Consider the following 21,062-nt stretch of genomic DNA (forward strand, 5'->3'; position numbering starts at 1 on the left):
CTGGCAGCACCTCTCAACCCTAACAGAGACTCCCCTTCCTTCTGTGGCCCGAAATATCCTCCCGAATGCTGCTTCTGGGGAACGGGATCCCGAAGAACATCATGGAGGGGAGTAGAAGGTTTGCAGTAGGAGTGGGGAATAGGCAAAAATCACCCCTCTTCTGTCTGCAAAAATCTTCCGCTGGATCCAACCCAATGGTGCTCATCCTAGGGGGAAGGACAACAGCCTTGCTGGGTGTTTGTGTGTTTCACCCTCCAGGCGAGGCCTCGAGATCTCCCAGAATTACAACTGACCTCCAGGTGACAGGCAACAGTTCCCCTAGAGATAATGGCTGCCTTGGGGTGGACTCTATGGCATTATACCCCACTGAACTCCCTTTCCAAACTCCACCCTCCCCTGGCCCCACCCCCAGAATCTCTAGGAATTTCCCAAACTGGAGTTGGCAACCCTAGGAGCTGTGCTGCTTTTTGCCCTTTAAAATCCTATTGTGTTTTCTGCACCTGCTTGAAGGAGTTTAAAGAGAAGGCTGCTGCTCATAGCTTAGACCTCCCTTTGCTTTGGCAGTTGTAATGCAAAGAAGTAGTCAAGCATCAAAGGATAAAACAAGCAAAGCAATTCCAGGTGGGCAGGTGGAGGAGCTGAGTCACTGGTCACGTCACAGGTGCTATCCAGTAGGGGCCTGCGATAGCCATGCAACCACTTCCAGTGTATTAGAAATGTTGGAACTTGGAATTTAGTGCTGCTAAACTGGGACTTCCTCACTACAGAAACATTACCCTCGGGGAAGACATTCCTCTCTCAACAAATTACTAATAATTATGCATTTGTTGCATATAAGAACATTTTTAAAGGCTTATAGAGCCTATTCTGAGGAGCAGAGATCTTTTTTGCTAACGAATTGTGTCATTCTTTGCAATGAGGGTAACCGGGATTTTCAACTCTCCCTTACTAACCTTTGCAGGTACGGTAATTTCATCCTTCAGCACTGCAGAAAACGTTTAGGGTATGACTTAGGCTAGTTGTGAACCTTCATTCTATCCTGAAGACAGTGGAGACAGATCTATAACACAGCAAGCTGGTTGCTGCTGAACGGTTTGTAAGGAAGGATAGAAAAACTAGTGCTGCAGAAAGCATGGGGTGGAAAGCTCCCTAACCATCCACATTCCAGACATTTTTTCCGGGCATTCTCTTGGAATTCTAATGAGCTTAATTGAAAGGGCTAAAAGAGCCCTACATCCCTTCGGGGCACAACTAGGCAAGGTGCAGAAAGAGCCATCAATAGCTCCTCTAAACACATTTTTAAAAGCAAAGACCAGCTGGACAGGCAGAATCCCAATGTAGACAGTGTAGTCCACCTCGCCTGTTTTTCATTAGCCCTGGTGAGGTTATCTTTAATTTTAACTTACTCCTGAGTCCTTGACAGAGTGATTCAGGCCTGCCTATTGATTGAAAACTGTGTACGGGACTGCAGTTCAGTGGTAGAGAGCTTGCTTTGCGTGTGGAACATTCCAGGCTCCATCCCTGTCATCTCCTGCTAAAAGGACCAGGCAGTAGGTGATATGGAAGACCTCTGCCTGAGACCCTGGAGAACCTCTGCCAAGCTGAGAACACAATACTGGCCTTGATGGACTGATGGTCTGATTCAGTATAAGGTGGAGTCAAGTGGGTATGTTCTTTGGAGAGGGGCTGTAGCTCAGTGGTAGAGCATTGGCTTGGCATACAGAAGGTCCCAGGTTCAATCCCAGGAAGGATCTTGCAGTAGGTAGGGTTGCCAGGTACCTCTTTGCCACTGGCAGGAGGTTTTTGGAGACTGAGGAGGGTGGGGTTTGGGGAGGGAGGGGACTTCAATGCCATAGAGTCCAATTGCCAAAGCGGTCATTTTCTCCATGGGAACTGATCTCTATCAGCTGGAGACCAGTTGTAATAGCAGGAGATCTCTAGCTAGTACCTGGAGGCTGGCAACCCTAGCAGTAGGTGATGCAAAATACCTCTGTCTGAGACTCTGGAGAGCCACTGTCAGTCTGAGTAGACAATCCTGACCTTGATGGACCAAAGGTTTGATTCAGGTTAAGGCAGCTTCATGTATTTATGTACTTATTACTGGATCACAGTGGTGCAAAACTGCTGTGAAGCTGCTTGAATGCAGTAATTCTGGTGATGAGCATTCTGCCATAAAGTACTACTTTTTCTGAAAAATGCAGCAAGACACAACACACATCTCTTTTCCTCCCCCCCACCTGGGTCCCCCTGCTTTTGAACCCAGCATTGCTGGAGTTATCTACCCAACCCCACTGTCAAATAACCTGACAACATGCCCCTTTGTGGATGCATCTTTTTGACATAATCTGACACAACTATGCAAGATCTGCATGTGAGCGATACACAATAAAGCTTTCAGGAAAACATTTGGGAGGCATTAAAACCAAGCACCTTGTAAATGATATCCTTTCATACATTTATAGCTATTAGAAGTGAAGGAGGAAAAGGCCCAACATCTGGAACGCTGGGAAATGCCCAGCACATGTGTTTTATTGCTCTTTAATTTGTTTATAATCTATAACAGCTTTCAAACATATATGTCGCACAGGCTTCTTTATCCATACATACGACGCTGAACTGTTTATTTTAGAACTGGGAGTTCAAAGGAATCTTATTTTGGGAGGTTTCAAGCTTTGGATTGCTTACCCCCACATCGTTGTGTCATTCTACTTGGTGAGATTGTTTCAGGGTGTAAAGAGTTTGAGGATTCCGGAAAATTGTACCCTAAATTAAGAATCGGGGTTCTTTTCAAAATGTTCCATCTGCCCTCCCGAAAACCACCCAAATGTTCGGCATTGGATCAGTGTAAGGATGGGAGAATACCTACTAAATATTTTTCAGTCCTCTTAAGATTCGGGTTGCCAACTCTGGGTTGGGAAATACCTGGAGATTTTTGGGGGTGGAGCCTAGGAAGGGCAGGGTTTGCGGAAGGGAGGGACCTCAGCAGGGTATAATGCCATAGAGTCCACCCTCCAAAGCAGACATTTTCTCCAGGGGAATTGATCTTGGTAGCCAGGAGTTCAATTGTAATAGTGGGAGATCTCCAGGTGCCACCTGGAGGTTCGAATCCCTAGTTAAGATCCATGGTGGAAAGGCAGGATATAAAAGAAATTAAAAATGGGGTTCCTTCTGAGAAGCAAGAAATTACTTCACTTGTCGTTTTCTGTTCCATATTAGGCGGCTGTGTGGCACAATTTCTGTCCATAAAAGAGCTGGTAGCACCTTAGAGGCCAATAGATCTTGTCCTCTAAGATGTTACTAGACTTGAATCTTGCGCTTCTACTACAGACCAGCATGGCTTCCCTCTGAAACTATGGTCTTTTATGCATGGGCTTGATCTCCCTGCTTGGACCTGGGTTCATCGCACATTAAAGTAACCCGGGTTGGGGAAAACTGTATGCATTGGCATTGGCTTGAATGATCAGGGACGAAAGCGTGTGCTAATCGAACCATGAATACAAAAAAGCAGTCTCCCAAGCTCAAATAAAGTCCCACCCTTTTAAATGCTGCTCTGCAGTTGGCTTACAGTGAGAGAAGATTTCCTTCCCCCCAAAGCCAACTGCTACATAAAAAAAGCATTTTAAAAAGAAAGAACAAAAAATGGAGCTACCTGAAAGAAGGGGGGGGGGATCCAAGCCTGGTTTTAAAAAAGGCTTTATTTTGCTCAGAAATTGCTCCTAGATAGCAAGAAGTACTTGAATCCTTGAGTACTTTAAGTACTCTTTACACACTGCTTCGTGATTGGCTGTGAGAGAAGCCAAACTTCTTTGTTTCCCCCTAATGCAGTATGCATGCCCTGTGACTCGGAATGAGCCAGGAGCCTCGGTTTAATTTGGGCCAGAAGAGGAATGGGAAAAGCCGGGTTCGTTTTGCGTTGAAACAGCGTTGAGCTTCCAAGGGATGAGGTAGCGTGCATACTGAAAAATTTGATCCTGGCTGAAACAGGGAATAAAGGAGGTTAATGTGACCGTGCATAAATGACCTATGTGTCATAAAAAGCTCACAATCCCTGTTTAGGGATATTCGTAACACTCTCTGCCGTAAAAAATTTCCATTGATTGTGATCATTTTGTTTACTGGTACGAAACACTGAAATGAACCTTCCTGCACTTTTCTCCAGCCTTTCCTATCACTGTCTATGAAATTATGACAATATATTTATTTATTTATTTAGCAGCCTTTGGCTCTCCTGATGCAATGCCAGAACGTGCAGAAGCCCGTAGGTTATATAGCCGAAAGGTGACCAGTTGTTCCAAGTGTTCCTGAGTTTGGTTCCAGGTGCTAGTGCTTACCTTGCAAACCCTTCCATGGGCTAGCATCCACATACTTGCTGGACTCCTTTCCCCCGTCTGCATTCATACAACAACTGCCTTTGTCTGATGACAGTGAGCTTTCCATCCTCTGATGTAGGCATGCAAAATCATGCTCGGCCTGTGCACAGAGCTTCCCTGCGGCTCTGCGCATCCGTTGGGATTGGGGTTGCCAGCTCCAAGTTGGGAACTACCTGGAGATTTGGGGATGGAGCCTGGGGAGGACAAGGACCTCACGGGTACAATGCCATAGTGTCAACCCTCCAAAGAAGCCAGTTTCTCCAGAGGAACAGATCTCTGTGGTCTGGAGATCAATTATAATTTTAGAAGATCTCCAGACCCCACCTGGAGATTGGTATCCCTACTGGGGCCATTTCTGGGCAGGAAAATGGTACAGAGGGGGGAGGCTTAAGCCCCTTTCCCTGTATACTATGGACCCCATCCAAATCAGCCCCCTCCCCATGCACCTGGGAATCTTAAATTTTATTAAGTGGGACTGAACTGGAGACAGATGGGAACAACAGTGGACAGATGGGGCCAATATATAGTCAGGCCCTCCGTTTTTAAACCAGATATCTTTATTCCCCTCCCCCACTTTCAAAGTGTAGTATTTTAATTGGAAACACAGAGTGGTGTAGTGGTTAAGAGCGGTGGTTTAGAGTGGTAGACTCCAATCTGGACAACCGGGTTTGATTCCCCACTCCTCCACATGTGCAGTGGACGCTAATCTGGTGGACCAGGTTGTTTTCCCCACTCCTACCCATAAAGCCAGCTGGGTGACCTTGGGCTAGTCATAGCTCTCTTAGAGCTATCTCAGCCTCACCTACCTCACAGGGTATCTATTGTAGGGGGAAGGGAAGGTGATTGTAAACAGGTTTGATTCTTCCTTAAGTGGTAGAGAAAGTCAGATTATAAAAACCAACTCTTCTTCTTTCTTCCTCCTCCTCCATATTTAATTCTGAACTCTAAGTCTTCAAAGGGGACATCATGTTACAAGCCAACAAACTCATGCAAGGTGTGCTATATCAAAGGCTTCATTTTGGTTAGCCAATCTTTTTTTCATTTCCCAGGACATATTGTTCAGAAACAAATGTGCCTTGCTAGACTAGGTCTCGTATCAAAGAAATAATGGTATTATTCAAGCCAATTATTTGCAATATGTCTTCCCCCAAATTAAATCAACGCTTCATCTCTCACAGTTCATCATAATAAGAAGCCAGGTGATATTGCTACTAAATGGGTTGTGGTTGAAATAGCAGTGTGGGGTCAGGACTGTAACAGAGAGTGAAGTGTATTGGCCCTCCCAGCTTGCTATACTAGGAAGTGCTGGAATTCAGCCTGTTAACACAAGAAGTTTAACTTTCCAGTTCCACTTCAGTTTGCCTTTTGCTAGCAGCCAGTTCAGTTCATAGTTTCCATTGTGGTTAAAAGAAAGTCATTTTGTGGTTATATACCTCCCATGTGGCCTCGCTTCATGAGGGTTAAAAACGACAGTGAGGTGTCCTGGTCAGTGTATCAGATTAGGACCTGGGAGAAATGGGTTGAAATCCTCACTAGATTGGTCTTTAGTGTTTAAGGACGCAAATTGTGAATGTCCACCTCTCTTCTTTATCAGTACTTTTTCCTTGCCAGACTATTTCCGCTGGTTAGAAATCTATAAATTTAGATGAACTTTTTTATTGGCAAGGTATAATGCTTTCTACTCAGCTGAGGTGCAAGGGAGATACAATAAAATTATTGCAGAAGAACACAAATGCCCATTTTGTCTGGATCAAAGAGACTCCCTAGCCCAGGGGTCGGCAAACTCATTAGTCAAAAGAGCCAAATATCAACAGTACAATGATTGAGATTTCTTTTGAGAGCCAAATTTCTTAAACTTAAACTATATAGGTAGGTACACTGTTTATTAACTTAATAAACTTTAATTACAGTTTTAAGTCTTAATTAAACTATAGGTATACTGAATAAAACTTGACATCATACTTAATAGTGATCTTATTTATTGATAAAAATTAAATTGTAAGACCCTGCCATTTCCCCCTCCCCGCCTGGTCCTCGTCTGGAGGCCTGGTCTACCACCATAAAAGCCTATTGGTAGACCTGGCCTCCGGCTGAGTCCCATTGGGAGGCCAGGTCTACCCATTGGCTTTCTTGGCAGTAGATCTGGCCTCTGGAGGCCCATAGAAGCCAATTGGTAGACCTGGCCTCTGAAGGTGGACTTTTTCCCCTCCTCGGAGTCCAGATCTACCGCCAAGAAAGCCAGTGGGTAGACATGGCCTCCCAATGGGTCTCAGCCGGAGGCCAGGTCTACCAAAGGAAGCCCGCCCCACCCAACAGCTGATAGGTGGGCAGGGGGGGGGGCAGGAACTGCCGAGCCACCCGCCCAGCAATCGCGCGGCTAGAGGGGAGGCTTTAGCCTCCCAACCATTGAGGGCAAGGGAAAGGGGGACCTGGCCATTCTCCACGGCGGGGGGGGGGGGAGAGACAGCGCGCCCACTCACCTGCTATCTCACGCTCGCTCGCTCTCGCTCTCAGGCGCGCCGGCTCCGCAGCCCGGCTGCCGGCGCGAGCATGCGCGAGAGCAGGGGCTCCGAACCAAGTTCGGAGAGCCGCACTCAATGGGCCAAAGAGCCGCATGCGGCTTGGGAGCTGCAGTTTGCAGAACCCTGCCCTAGCCCACACTGTTTTAGCATGTTCACAAAATAAAATTGCATGAAATATACATATATCACTCCCTGGATAAAACAGCTAATGGCACTTTCTGAGAAGCAGATACTGCATTATCTGCTGTCAACAGGGTTGCCAACCTCCAGGTACTAGCTGTAGATCTCCTGCTATTGCAACTGATCTCCAGCCGATAGAGATCATTCCACCTGGAGAAAATGGCCGCTTTGGCAATTGGACTGTGTGGCACTGACGTTCCTCCCATCTTCAGGCTCTGCTCCAAAAATCTCCAGGTATTTCCCAACCCGGAGCTGGCAGCCCTAGCTGTCAATTAAATTGGTGAATTGCGTGAGAGACGAGACTTTATAGTGTCAAGAAGAAATTAATCTTCATCCCCCCTGCTTTTAAAGTGTGGAATGGCAGATGAATAGCTAATGGATGTTAAATCTAGGGAAAGGAAATCCTCGCTCAGCCATGAAACTCACTGAGTAGTTGGGCTTTTCAGAGCCTAACCCACATTACAGGATTGTTTTGAAGAGAAAAACCATGTATGTTGCCATGCTCAGCTTCTTGGAGAAAGAAAGGGTGGGATAAAAATAGATTTTGACTCAAAGTAGGAACCTAATTTTCACAAAGAAGGAAGCAATATGGAGGAACATCAAATAAGGAAATCTAGACAGTAGGGACACTGCAAACTTTGGGGCAAACAGGTGTGACTTGTGTACATAGCTCGTTTAACAGTGGGATCACTCTTGAGCTGAACCTCAGACTTCTTTGTCTCTCCATCGTCTGCCTCGAGCAGCTGCCTAACAGCTTTGTGGCTGTCGGGTAGCTGCGGAGTTACATTTCTCTCTGCCTCACAAGCGGTTTTTGCATCGGCAGAGTAGGTAAAATTGATTCTCCCCAGGATCATGGATGGTGAGGTATGATAATTACATGATATGGAGAGCGGGGAGTACTTCGACTCCAATACGGCTAAGTGAAAATGCATTCGTGAAGTAATCTTGATCTTAAAACCAAACCATAAGTGTGTGTGTGTAAAGTGCCGTCAAGTCGCAGCCGACTTATGGTGACCCCTTTTGGGGGGTTTTCATGGCAAGAGACTAAACAGAGGTGGTTTGCCAGTGCCTTCCTCTGCACAGCAGCCCTGGTATTCCTTGGTGGTCTCCCATCCAAATACTAACCAGGACCGACCCTGCTTAGCTTCTGAGATCTGATGCAATCAGGCTAGCCTGGGCCATCCAGGTCATAAGACAGGGGTGGGGAACCTTTTTCCTGCAAAGGGCCATTTGCACATTTATGACATCATTCAGGGGCCATACCAGGTGAAGATCTCCCGGTGGGGGGGGAAGAGGCGAGGGTTGCCAGGTCTCCAGCCACCACCTGGAGGTTGGCAACCCCAGGGGAGGCCACACAGAGAAGGCCTGCGGGGTGCCCCCACTCCCCCCTCCCAGGCGGAAGGGCAGCCAGCAGTGGGCCCGAGCAAACGAGGTGCCAGGGAGGCGCAGCCCACAGTTGATGGGTAAGGGAGGAAGGAAAACAGAAAGAGGAAAAGGGAGGGCGAGAGAAAGGGAGAAAGAAATGGAGAGAGAGGGAGAAAGAAAAGGACGGAGGGAGACAAAGAAAAGGACGGAGGGAGACAAAGACAGAAAAAGAGGGAGAAAGAGGGAGAGAAAGGAGAAAGAGTGACAGAAAAAGAGGAAGAAAAGAGAGAAAAGCCTTCCCCCCCACACACACACCCGCGCATGCTGGCCCCACGCGACCGGGCCCTAGCCTCCCCTGCCCACACACACCCAGCGGCGCACAGAGCCCCGCGCGACCGGGCCCCAGTCTCCATGCCCTCTCCTCCCCAGAGTCCACAAAAGCCCCCCCCCCGAAGCCCAATCAGCTCCTGCATGCATGCTCTGCCACCGGGAGCCGCTAGCCTCTTTCCCCCTCCCTCTCGCTGCTCAACAGCCGACAGTCGGCGAGAGGAGGTCCAAAGGGCGCCGCAGCGCCGCTGTAAGCCGTGGTGCCAGGAACACCCTCTGGGAGGGCCGGCCTGCGCCCCGCCCCTGCAGCAGGGTCCCAGAGCTCCCGAGGGCCACAAAAAATGTCCTCGGGGGCCACATATGGCCCCCGGGCCTGAGGTTCCCCACCCCTGTCATAAGACATGCACGCATGCAAATATTTCTGTGTCGCCAAACAGCAATGATAGGTCTGTGGAGGAGGGAGCAAACTAGGACTACCATTACACTCTGCAAGAATGCATTAATAATAATAAGTGCTGTCTAGTTGGAACCAACTTACGGCAACCCCCTCATGAGGTTTTCAAGGCAAGAGATTAGTAGAGGTGGTTTGCTATTGCCTGCCTCTGCATAGCAACCGTCTTTCTTGGTGGTCTCCCATCCAAGTACTAACCATGGTCAATCCTGCTTAGTTCCCACGCTCTGACAAGCTTAGGCTAGTCTGGGCTATTCAGGATGTGTGAAATACTGTTGATTGCAGTGTGCTGTATTGTTTGAGTAAGGGAAAGTAACCTGATGAACAAGCTTGAGCTTCTCATGAACAGCCAAACATCTCCCCCCCACCCGGCCCAAGTTCCTACTTGTGACCAGCCAGCAGAACATGACCTGAATGGGCGGGTGTTCACGGATCCTGGTAAAGCACACTAGATATGTGGATATGAATGGAAAAGCACGGGCACAGTCCACCTGGAAGTTACCCTGCAAAACTCTTATTGGCCAAAAACGCATGGTCCCTTAACCCACTTTATTCCCCATTTCAGCCAGGATCAAATTTATCTGGGCTGGGGGGGAAACTGTATGCATTACCTTGAAAAGCAGGGACAAAACTGTGCCAGTCGATCCATGTAAACAGAAAGTGAGGGAGACATTAAGTTCCTGTTTAGTTTGGCACACACCCCACTCCCCCGGTGATTGGTCGTTTCAAATTGACCAATGAGGGCCTTCCCTGCCCCGAGAAACCACCAATCACCAGGGGCGGGGGTGTTGCAAGCTAAACAGGAACTGTGCACGTCTCCCGCACTTTCTGTTTACATGGATGGATTTGCACACAGTTTCGTCCCTGCTTTTCAAGGTAATGCGTACAGTTTCCCCCCAGCCCGGGTCAATTTGATCCTGGCTGAAACGGGGAATAAAGTGGGTTAAGGGACCATGCGTTTTTGGCCATTGATATAATGTTTTGGCACAGCTATTGTTTATTTCAATGATCTTTGGGTTCAGATTTGTCTGGTTTCCTCCATTTTTACAAGACTTTGTGCCATCCCCAATCTACCACCTTAGGCGGTCTCCTCGTCCTTCTTTGTGGTCAGGCTAGCTGTGTTCCACAGAAGTCCTGTTTGATAATAACAACATAGCCCGTGAAGCTTAAAACTGGAAGAGTCATGGCAGCTAGCTGCAAACATTGGCATTCTGAACGCCAGTCTTGCGTGGCTTCACCTCCTCGGTCTGTCTGATTGTCATGTAATCAGATCTGTTATGAACCTGTTATGAAAACGAATAAGGACCCCTTTGTGCCAGAAAAAGAAAAATTTTGACCGTGTTATCTTATCGAGATTTAATAACACTTGAGCTATCCTTTTGATCTCTCATGTGAATTCATCACCAGTCAAGTGTTGCTTGGGAACGGAGGATAAAAAAAAAAAACTGATAACATTTTCCGGAGAAAGAAGAAAAATGATTGACAAAATTGCCTAGCGACGTGGTACCTTTGTCATAATGGTGAAGGCTGGCCCGGGACATTTCCCCATCCTGCGCAACAGCCCCACACAACCCCCCTGAAACCCCCTGCAATGCTACAAGGGACACAGCGGACCCCTAAACGGAGTGCTACCCCAAGTAACAACTTGGTTGCTTGCTTGTGTGCTTGGGCAAAGCCTGATGGTTCAGTTTATCCCTATTGTAAAACCCAAGAGCATTCCCTGATCTGATCAATAAGTGCCATCATATTATGAATTTGCATTAAGGGGGATGCTGGGTAGCAAAAAAAGACACGTATCACTCTTATTCACACGTGAATTTTGGATGGATCTGGTTTCAGCATAATGATATCAAGTGAAGAGTGCTGCAAAAGGTTAGAAGAGCTATGATAATAGTGCTGAAATACAGGAAGGAAGGAAGGATGGGTGGGTGGACAGAAAGAACTTTGGCTGCTGTTCTATTACTGAAACACTGGAAGAAAGGTAGGTGGGAATGGAGGGCAGGAGGACAAGAAGAGGCTCTGGCAGCTGTAATAGTGCTTAAACACTTGGTTGTAGGTAGGTAGTAGGGTTGCCAACCTCCAGGTGGGGTGCAGAGATCTCCTGGAACTACAACTGCTCTCCAGGCTACGAAGATACTTCCTCTGGAGAAAACAGCTGCTTTGGAGGGTGGACCCTATGGTATTGTACGCTGCTGAGGTCCCTCCCCTCCCCAAACCCTCAATTCCCCAGGCTTTGCCCCCCAATCTCCAGGAATTTCCCAGCCTGGACTTGGTAACCATAGTGGGTGGGTAAGAAGGAGGGAAGGAAGAGGAGATGGGAAGAATGCTGGTAGCCATAATAGTGCTGGGACATGGGAACCTCTGCTGAAACTGTTGAAACTGGAAGAAAGGAGGAAAGGAAGGAAGAGGAGAAAGGAAAAACTGTGGGAGCTGTAATAGTGCCGAAGCAAGGAAGGGAGGAAGAAGAGGAGGAGGAGGAGCTGGTTTTTATATGCTGACTTGCTCTACCACTTAAGGAAGAATCCAACCAGCTTACAATCACCTTCCCTTCCTCACAACAGACACCCTGTGAGGTAGGTGGGGCTGAGAGAGCTCTAAGAGAACTGTGACTAGCCCAAGGTCACCCAGCTGGCTTCATATGTAGGAGAGGGGAAACAAATCCAGTTCACCAGATTAGCCTCCGCCGCTCACGTGGAGAAGTGGGGAATCAAACCCGGTTCTCCAGATCAGTCCACCGCCCCAAACCACCGCTCTTAACCACTACACCACACTGGCTCTCCTGAAAGAACTCTGTACAATTGCAAAGGAGGGAACAGACTAGCAAAAATAGTTTAGAAATTTGTTTCTGGGGAACCTAGAACTAAAGGGGCAGAATTACTACAAGCACTAGCTTCTGTAGAGGATCCCCAAAACAAGGCGTTCCAGAACCACTTTGGACATTCCTTGGTGTACTTCCTTTTGTAACTACTTGAACTATTTTGTCTGAATTTTAGCTGCTCTTCAGCGTCTCCAAACGCAGGGTCACTCATCAGGGAGCTCTCATTGGGTAAAATTGGGGTTGGGGGAGGAAAGGGAGGGAGAAAAATGCAAACGTCTGGCCTGTTGTCCTGACATCATTCAACAAGGTTTGTTAATCCCTGCCTGTAATAAAAGGTTACACTGTAGATTTAAGCCTTTCCCTAGTTAAAAAAAAAAAGATTGCCCTTAATTCCTGTTCTGTACCAGAGAACCGGTTATGAAAATGAACACTGGCCTTTTGTGTATAGATGGGGCTAAAGAAAAAGAAAGTTCTTTATCTTGCCAACGTTGGTTTCTCTTGTTCAGATACCATGTAAGCTGGCTTCTCATCACTTGGAGCATCAGCCAATACTTTGTATAGGAACGTGCAGCAAAATAGGGGAGGGGCTGTGGCTCAGTGGTAGAGCATCTGGTTGGCATGCAGAAGGTCCCAGGTTCAATCCCTGGCATCTCCAGTTAAAGGGACTAGGCATGTAGGTGATGTGAAAGACCCCCGCCTGAGAACCTGGAGAGCCGCTGCCGGTCTCAGTAGACAATACTGATTTTGATGGACCAAGGGTCTGATTCAGTAGAAGGCAGCTTCATGCGTTCATAAGTAAACAACAGACTCTTAAATAGATGCCGATGTTTGGAGAAGCAATACGGAGGGTATAAAATGCCAGCTAACAGGCAAAGGTTAGGTCAGACTAACAGGCAAAAGCTTTTCGTGGAAAACTTTGCCTCTTGTTAAATGCACCCCACTTGTGTTGGGATATTTTTTCGGACAGGTGGCGGCACAATGGATCGGACATTGTCTGGCCATTCAAACTGAGACCAAGGAAGCCCTCAACCTGATTTGGTGTCTTGACATCATTGCAAATCTAGAGGAACCTATTGACAGTGAGGACAACACCTCTTGTCCTTTCTCTGATCTGGCTCTCTGATGTAATATCCCAAATCTCATTGCCTATTTGATTCCTGATTGGCTGGGATATATTGTGGACGCAACTGCAAACAGATGGTAAACAGTGTGAAAAATAATGTAAGGCAGAGGGAATTTCTTGAAACGTTTGCTCCAATCCCTCCCTTTACTCAGAACATTTGTATGGGTGAAAATATGGCAGAATCCTACCTAGCGTAAGGTTTTAATGGTGATACAGGAGCATCTCTATAACAATAACATTCAACTGTTTAAAACAACTGTTGGACTGTGGTCTTTGAATGAAGTCAAAAAGGAAGGGACATTGCTTAATTTTTAAAAAGAGAGGTAATAGGGCACATTGCTGCAAGCGTGTCCTACTCTCTGTTCTGGAAGGAAGTCCTGCTCTTTATTCGAAGGGCATGGCTACTTGAAAAGTGCACTCCTAAGCAAAGTTGGGTGTGTGATTTTGCTGCCAAGTCACAGCTGACTTATGGTGACCCGGTAGGCTTCTCAAGGCAAGAGAACGTTGGAAGGTGGTTTGCCATTGCCTGCCTCTGCGTGGGCTGAGAGAGTTCTGAGAGAACTGTGACTGGCTCAAAATCACCCAGCAGGCTTCATGTGGAGGATTGGGGAATCAAACCTGGTTCTCCAGATAAGAGTCTGCCACTCTTAACTGCTACATAGGGTTGCCAACCTCCAGGTAGTGGCTGGAGGGCTCCTGCTATTACAAATGATCTCCAGCCGATAGAGATCAGTTCCCCTGGAGAAAATGGCTGCTTTGGTAATTGGACTCTATGGCATTGAAGTCCCTCCCTTCTCCAAACCCTGCCCTCCTCAGGCTCCACCCCCAAAATCTCCAGGTATTTCCCAACCCGGAGCTGGCAACCCTACCACTACACCACGGTGGCTCTCTAGGATGCAACACAGGCCGTCAATTAACAGTTTACTAATTGTTCACATTAGCTGGGTAGTAGATAGCCTGGGTTGGATCTTGGATTTTTTTTTACTCTTGGGTTGTTGATTCCGAGGTTAGGCATGGCCCTCCACTGTTCTTTCTTCCCTCTCCAACAGCCCCTGCCTGGATGGTGACCTCAGACAAGAGGGGAAGAGATCTGTTTCACCCTTCTTCCTCCTCCTCCTCCTCCTCCTCCTCTTCTCCATGCTTTTTTATTCTGAGTGCTGAGCTCTGCCAGGCTTAAATACCTCTCCAGACCCCTTGACACACTCCCTGATCTTTCTGCCCTCCCCCAGCATGCTGGGTTATGGTTGAGGGGAGCTCATCGTTGCCATAACAGTGATGGTATTTCCAGCAGCTGTTTCATTGCTTTCTACCAGGCCTGGCATCTGGGTGCTAAAGGGGGCACCATTTCTCTGGATGGGTTGAAGCCGTGGCTTCTCACTTGCCTTCTTCTAGATCTAGATCAGCCTTGTTGAGTCTGTAGTTTATTTGGAATTTGGAAATAGGTTCGTGGGTACCTCTAAAACACTACTGCCCTGAGAGGTGGGACCAGTCACAATATAGCTGCCATGGCGAGGGGTGGGGCAGAGATTGCAAAATGTTGGGATAGGGTTGCTAGGTCCCTCTTCAGGAGGTTTTTGGGGTGGAGCCTAAGGAGGGACGGGTTTGGGGAGGGACTCCAATTGCCAAAGCGGCCATTTTCTCCAGGGGAACTGATCTCTATCGGCTGGAGATCAGTAGTAATAGCAAGAGATCTCCAGCTAATACCTGGAGGTTCATGAATCCAGAAAAATACCACTATGCAACTGAATGTGAAAATTGTATAATTTCAAAAACGTGAATTATAATTCCACAAATAGACTTGTGTGTGTGTGTAAAGTGCCGTCAAGTCGCAGCCGACTTATGGCGACCCCTTTTGGGGTTTTCATGGCAAGAGACTATCAGAGGTGGTTTGCCAGTGCCTTCCTCTGCACAGCAACCCTGGACTTCCTTGGTGGTCTCCCATCCAAATACTAACCAGGGCTGACCCTGCTTCTGAGATCTGACAAGATCAGGCTCGCCTGGGCCATCCAGGTCAGGGCACATATAGACTTACAATATTCAAAATACTAATGTCCAAACAATGCAAACTATACAATCTGGAATGCTTTGTGACAGCGTTTTTTTTTTTTGCCATCAAGGCAAGAGACGTTCAGAGGTGGTTTGCCATTGCCTGCCTCCGCGTCATGCTCCTGGTATTCCTTGGAGGTCGCCCATCCAAATACTAGCCAAGGTCAGGGCTGAGTGTGTGTGACTGGCCCAAGGTCATCCAGCAAGCTTCCATGATGGGAGTGGGGATTTGAATCTGGGTTTCCCAGGCCCTAGTCTGACACCTTGACCACTATACCATGCTGGCTCTCTGTGACAACCTACCCCATGTTTAGTTATATTGATTAAAATTGTTTCACCCTGCTTCATCGAGACATAGATCCTCAAAATGGCTTATTGCAATGGGGGGAAATAAAGTCACATCAAAAATTTGGCAAAAACAGAAGCTTTGGTTATATACAACTATGGGAATAAGTTCGGGGGGGGGGGGAATAACACCTTTCCATGTCCTGCTTGAATGCCCCCTCCATTTTTTGAAAACATTAGGGAATACTATACCAAGCCACTTATTACTAGCCCGTTTCCTTCTTATACCTTGGAAACTTTGTTCTATCTGCTTAGAGATAATGATCCTAAGATTACTTTGGCGGTAGCAAAATTTGTTTCCGTCTTTTTATCCCTTAAGTCAAAAAAACGACAAATGAGAATTTTCAGCTGCTCAAGGTTTGTAAATTGATAAAGCTTCTAAGGGGGGGGGAGTAAAAAAGGGGAAGGAAAACCTAACTCACCCCATCGAGCCCATAAAAAAACTTACATTTCAATCCGACCCAACAGCAATTTGTAAATATATTTAATGCCTCAAATACAGAGTTCTGTCAGACTTTCAGGAGTGTTTAAGAAGCAACTGCTCTTAGAGATCACGATGGGTAGCTGTATTAGTCTGTCTGTAGCAGTAGAAAAGAGCAAGAGTCCAGTAGCACCTTAAAGACTAACACAATTTCTGGTAGGGTATGAGCTTTCGTGAGTCACAGCTCGCTTCTTCACAAAGCTCATACCCTGCCAGAAAATCTGCCCTTTTAGTTAATTTGGCACCACGGTGTTTATTTTCCATTTTCCCAGGCACTGGGATATGTGTGTGTGGGCGGGGAGGAGGAGAATTACATCTGCAGATATGTGACTTAGAGGGACTTTGTCCAACCAGCCTCATTTTCCTGACAAACAGAGTGGTCCTTATTGGCCTGTCTGTGCTATTTGGTCTATGTACGGTAGTTAATACAGCGGAGTTTGCCCAGTCATGGAAGTGTGATATGGTGTGCAGTAAATAAACTCCCAAGAAGTATATTGCAAAAAAGGTAAAGCTTACATTTATTCAGGTAGATTAAGTTCATGTTGCAGTTGAAAGGAGATAAGCAAAGCCTAACCTAAAGAATAATAATCCCTATCACAAACGGCCATGTATGTGGAAATATGAGGACTGAGGACACTGTTTCTACAGGAGAGACCTGTAGAAATGTGTGACTCCAACGAAGAGCCATGAGGCATGTGGTAGAGAACAAAGGGCACAGGACAAGAGGAGAGGTTAGAGGGGTTCAAGAGCCTGGTCCACGAAAGGTCCTGACATTTTTATTTCTCATATTAAAGAATCTGGCTCAACTTTTGAAAACAACATGAGACTCAAGTTTGAATGGTGTAGTGGTTAAGAGCAGTGGCTTGGAGCGGTGGACTGATCTGGAGATCCGGGTTTGATTCCCCACTCTTCCACGTGAGCGGCGGAGGCTAATCTGGTGAACTGAATTGATTTCCCCACTCCTACACATGAAGCCGGCTGGGTGACCTCGGGCTAGTCACAGTTCTCTTAGAGCTCTCTCAGCCCCACCTACCTTACAGGGTGTCTGTTGTGGGGAGGGGAAGGTGATTGTAAGCCAGTTTGATTCTTCCTTAAGTGGTGGAGAAAGTCGGCATATAAAAACCAACTCTTCTTCTTCTTCTTCTTCTTCTTCTTCTTCTTCTTCTTCTTCTTCTCCTCTTCTAATTAGAATCGTGTCGGATCTAATGCGGAACCCTCACACTTTCTTGTTGGCTGCTCCCTAACAACTCCCTCTGGACAAATGAGCTTCATATCCAAACACATCTTTCAGAGATACAGCAGCTGTTGAAACCAAGCACAGAGATACTGTCGATATATATAGTTTGCTAGGCTCTGGAAAAAAGAATTTAAATTCACAATCACTAATGAAATGAGAGAGAATTTACATAAGATGTTTTATAGATGGTATATCACACCAGTGATGCTAAATAAAACGAATTCAGGATTGACGGATTTATGTTGGAAATGTGGACCGGAAAAAGGAACTTTTATGCATGCATGGTGGGTACGTAAAAAGGTTAAACCATTTTGGAGAAAAGTATGGAAAGAGACCTGTAATCTGATTAATATTAAAGTAAAAATGGAACCTGCTTTTTGTTTATTGGGAATTCCCAAGGAGAAAATGAATAAAAGTGATAGAGTCATATGTCAATATAGCTTTGCTGCAGCCAGAATTATAATTGCTAAATCCTGGAAGCAAGTAAATAGACCTCTAATTAAAGACTGGAGAGAAAAATTATGGATATATATGCAGATGTACAAACTAACTGATTCCCTTCATGGGAAGGATCTGGAAGAATTTAAAACTACTTGGTCAAAGGCCTTTGCATATTGGGATAAAATGGCAAAAATGAATTTTACTAATATAGTGAACAAGTTATAGATATAATAGAACTATTGAATTGTTGATAATATGTTTGATTTTAAACTGCTTAGACACTTCTCCGGATGTCTCTCACACTGGTGATGGGATACTTAATAAGGTGGGTGGTGGGTTGTTATGATACCTTGATTATTTGTATTTTATTATATAATGTAATATTCTGTATATTGAGGGTATTGATTTGTATTTTTCTTTTCTGTTTTGTTTTATGTTATAAAAATAATAAAAATTTATGTATGTATGTATGTATGTATGTATGTATGTATGTATGTATGTATGTATGTAGTTTGCTCTCCAGGAAATCAACGAACTGTTTTCCTTTTGCAAAAAGAAGCCTTGGTTTGTGGCCATGCAAAGAAACTAAAGCGGTTTCTTCTTGAGCAGATGTTAGTATCATGAAGTCTGACTCAAACCAGTTCATGAACCAATGCTCATGAAATTGCTCAGAGACAGAAACAGATTCTACAATTCAGCAGCAAAAATGTAATGGGCCAAATTACTGTTTTGACATGCTTGTGCTCCCCCCCCCCACACCACCACATTTCTTAAGATTTTATTTTTTTATAGATATATAAAAACAGAATATAGAAGAAAAGGAATACAAAGAAAAGCAAAATTAAATGACCACGTCATGACAGGAATTACAGTTGATTACATCCAAAGAAAAAGCAATAACATAACAGACAGTAATATTATACACAATGCGTGATAAAAAAACCCTAGCAATTATGAGCAATATATGATAGCGTAATGATAAGTATTAATCAGTGATCATCCTAATATTCTTAACATAAATCATAAGATACTATGTATAATACTTCATAAGCATGATATCGGAATTAGACAATGTTATAGAATGGATTACATAATATAATAGATAAGATGATTTACAGTAGTAGTAATTGTTATATTTTTCTAGAGATAATTCCCAAATGTAAATTGAATGTTGCTTCCTTTTTAGCATGTTTTCAGTATGTCAGAGCAATTTTTCATTTTTCATATATATCACAACAATCACCTTTTTTACACCCCTTTTAAAAAGAATAATACGAATAATGTACTTTCCATTCATGTTGGAATTCTTTGGATGATCTTTTATTCATATAATTTGTCAATTGTGCTCACACCACCACATTTTCGTTGTTTGGCAGAGGATTTTCACATAGCATAATATATGTACCTTGGTTGCTGATAATACTTTTTGCCTGTTTACTTGCAAAGATAAATCCCAAAGCTTTTGTGGCAGTTTCACAGTCCTCCCCCACCACCACCCCCGCCGGGATTCCAGATCTCAATATTCTTTTGACAAGTCACCCAAAGACCGCTGTTAGTAGTTAAGCAAACAAGAACATTTCCTTTGCCAAAGTACGGCTATCTGAATTGTGATAGATATGAAAGCTAATATGGCTTCAAACATGAAACGAGTGCAAATCCCATTTATATTAATAGACACATCAACATTGACTTCCACAGAAACATCAGCCCTGATGGCAGTTGAGAGCTTTCACTGGAGAACCAGCATAGAGTAGTTATGAAAGTGTGAGCCCAGGACCTGGGAGACCCAGGTTCGAATCACCACTCATCCATGGAAGCCCGCAGGCTGACCTTGGGACTAGGGTTGTACAACCAACCAGAAGTCTAAAACCAGAAATGAAGCAAAACATCAGTATCAACATGACACATTAAATAAGTGGCTCCCAAAGTGGGCAGTACCACCCCCTGGAGGGCGGTGGGATTACCTAGGGGGGCACTAAGAGGCAAGAGGGCGGCAGGGGGAGGCGGCGCTAGAGGTGGGCCCCTTCAACTGTGTTGTTCACTAATTTACAATAGATCAAGCTATGGCACCATGCTGGCAAATTTGAAGAGCTGGTACCACTGGATCAGGTTCATCAGTTTTGTTGAATAAATTTCAACTAAAAAGTTTTAACTTGATTTTGAATAGATGTGCAATTAATTGTTACTGTTTTGAAATTTTATTATTGTCTTCTTTAGTGAGTCATGCAAACCCCTAGTTTGAATAATGATTTTTATAGGATAGGGTAGGGGGCGCTGGGGTTGAGTTTGTAGAACCAAGGGGGTGGTCGCCCGAAAAGTTTGGGAACCACTGCATTAAATGATGCAAAAATTATGTAGAATCATAGAATCATAGAGTTGGAAGGGACCACCAGGGTCATCTAGTCCAACCCCCTGCACAATGCAGGAAATTAACAACTACCTCCCCCCCACATCCCCAGTGACCCCAACCCTCCCCCGCCATGCAGGATCCCACAATCAAAGGATCCTAGTTTCAGCAGGCTACACACAGTAATATAGATCACAGTCCCTAATAATTTTATCTAGGTAACTTTGTGAAAAGTTTATTGCCCGTGTAGAAAAACAGAAAACTCAAAGCATTTCCTAGCTGTGTACACAAACGGAGATAAATGTTTAAACATGGGGCTATGAAGTTCACATGTGCTGATGGAAATAGCAGAGTGCTTACTGATTTTATTACAAGGATTTACTGAGATAATGTATATGAAGTTATCTGAACAGTTAAATACAAAACAAAGTATTGTGTTTGTGTCAGCAAACTGCTGGTGTACAACAGCTTTACATTAAATTAAGAATGACAATTTCTTCTTTCGATATCATCCAAAAGGCACATATATTAAGCAAATATACTTAATCGTGTAATTGATTAAAAAAAAACCAAGATGATTAATCACCTAAAACTGGCTGACAGCACATGCATGCTAAGAATTTTGCATCCTGTTGAAAGAAAAGAAAAAGGAGAATCTTCTGTCCACGCTGAAACTTGGGTCAGTGCTTCAAGCCGGCATTTGACACTCCTATTGAATCCTGAATGTGTCAATGGTCAGATACAGTTCACGTTCACCAATACGGTGCGTCCGATTACTGTACACCGGCTGAGCTGTAACTAAAAGCAAGAACGCCACGTAGTAAATTACAAGGAATTCTAGTTGCGAGGCAGCACCATCTAGCTTCATGTTGGAGTTCTGCTCTTTCTTAATACAGGCCTTTTTCTAAAAGTACTCAACCTTCAATACTGTTCCCCAGAATGCTTAGCTCTGCAAACTAGGATACTAAGGGTGAAAGTAGATGAGACATCAACCCATGATTGACAGTGC

The sequence above is a fragment of the Euleptes europaea genome, chromosome 13, assembly GCF_029931775.1.
Source record: "Euleptes europaea isolate rEulEur1 chromosome 13, rEulEur1.hap1, whole genome shotgun sequence".
Taxonomy (NCBI): Eukaryota; Metazoa; Chordata; class Lepidosauria; order Squamata; family Sphaerodactylidae; genus Euleptes; species Euleptes europaea.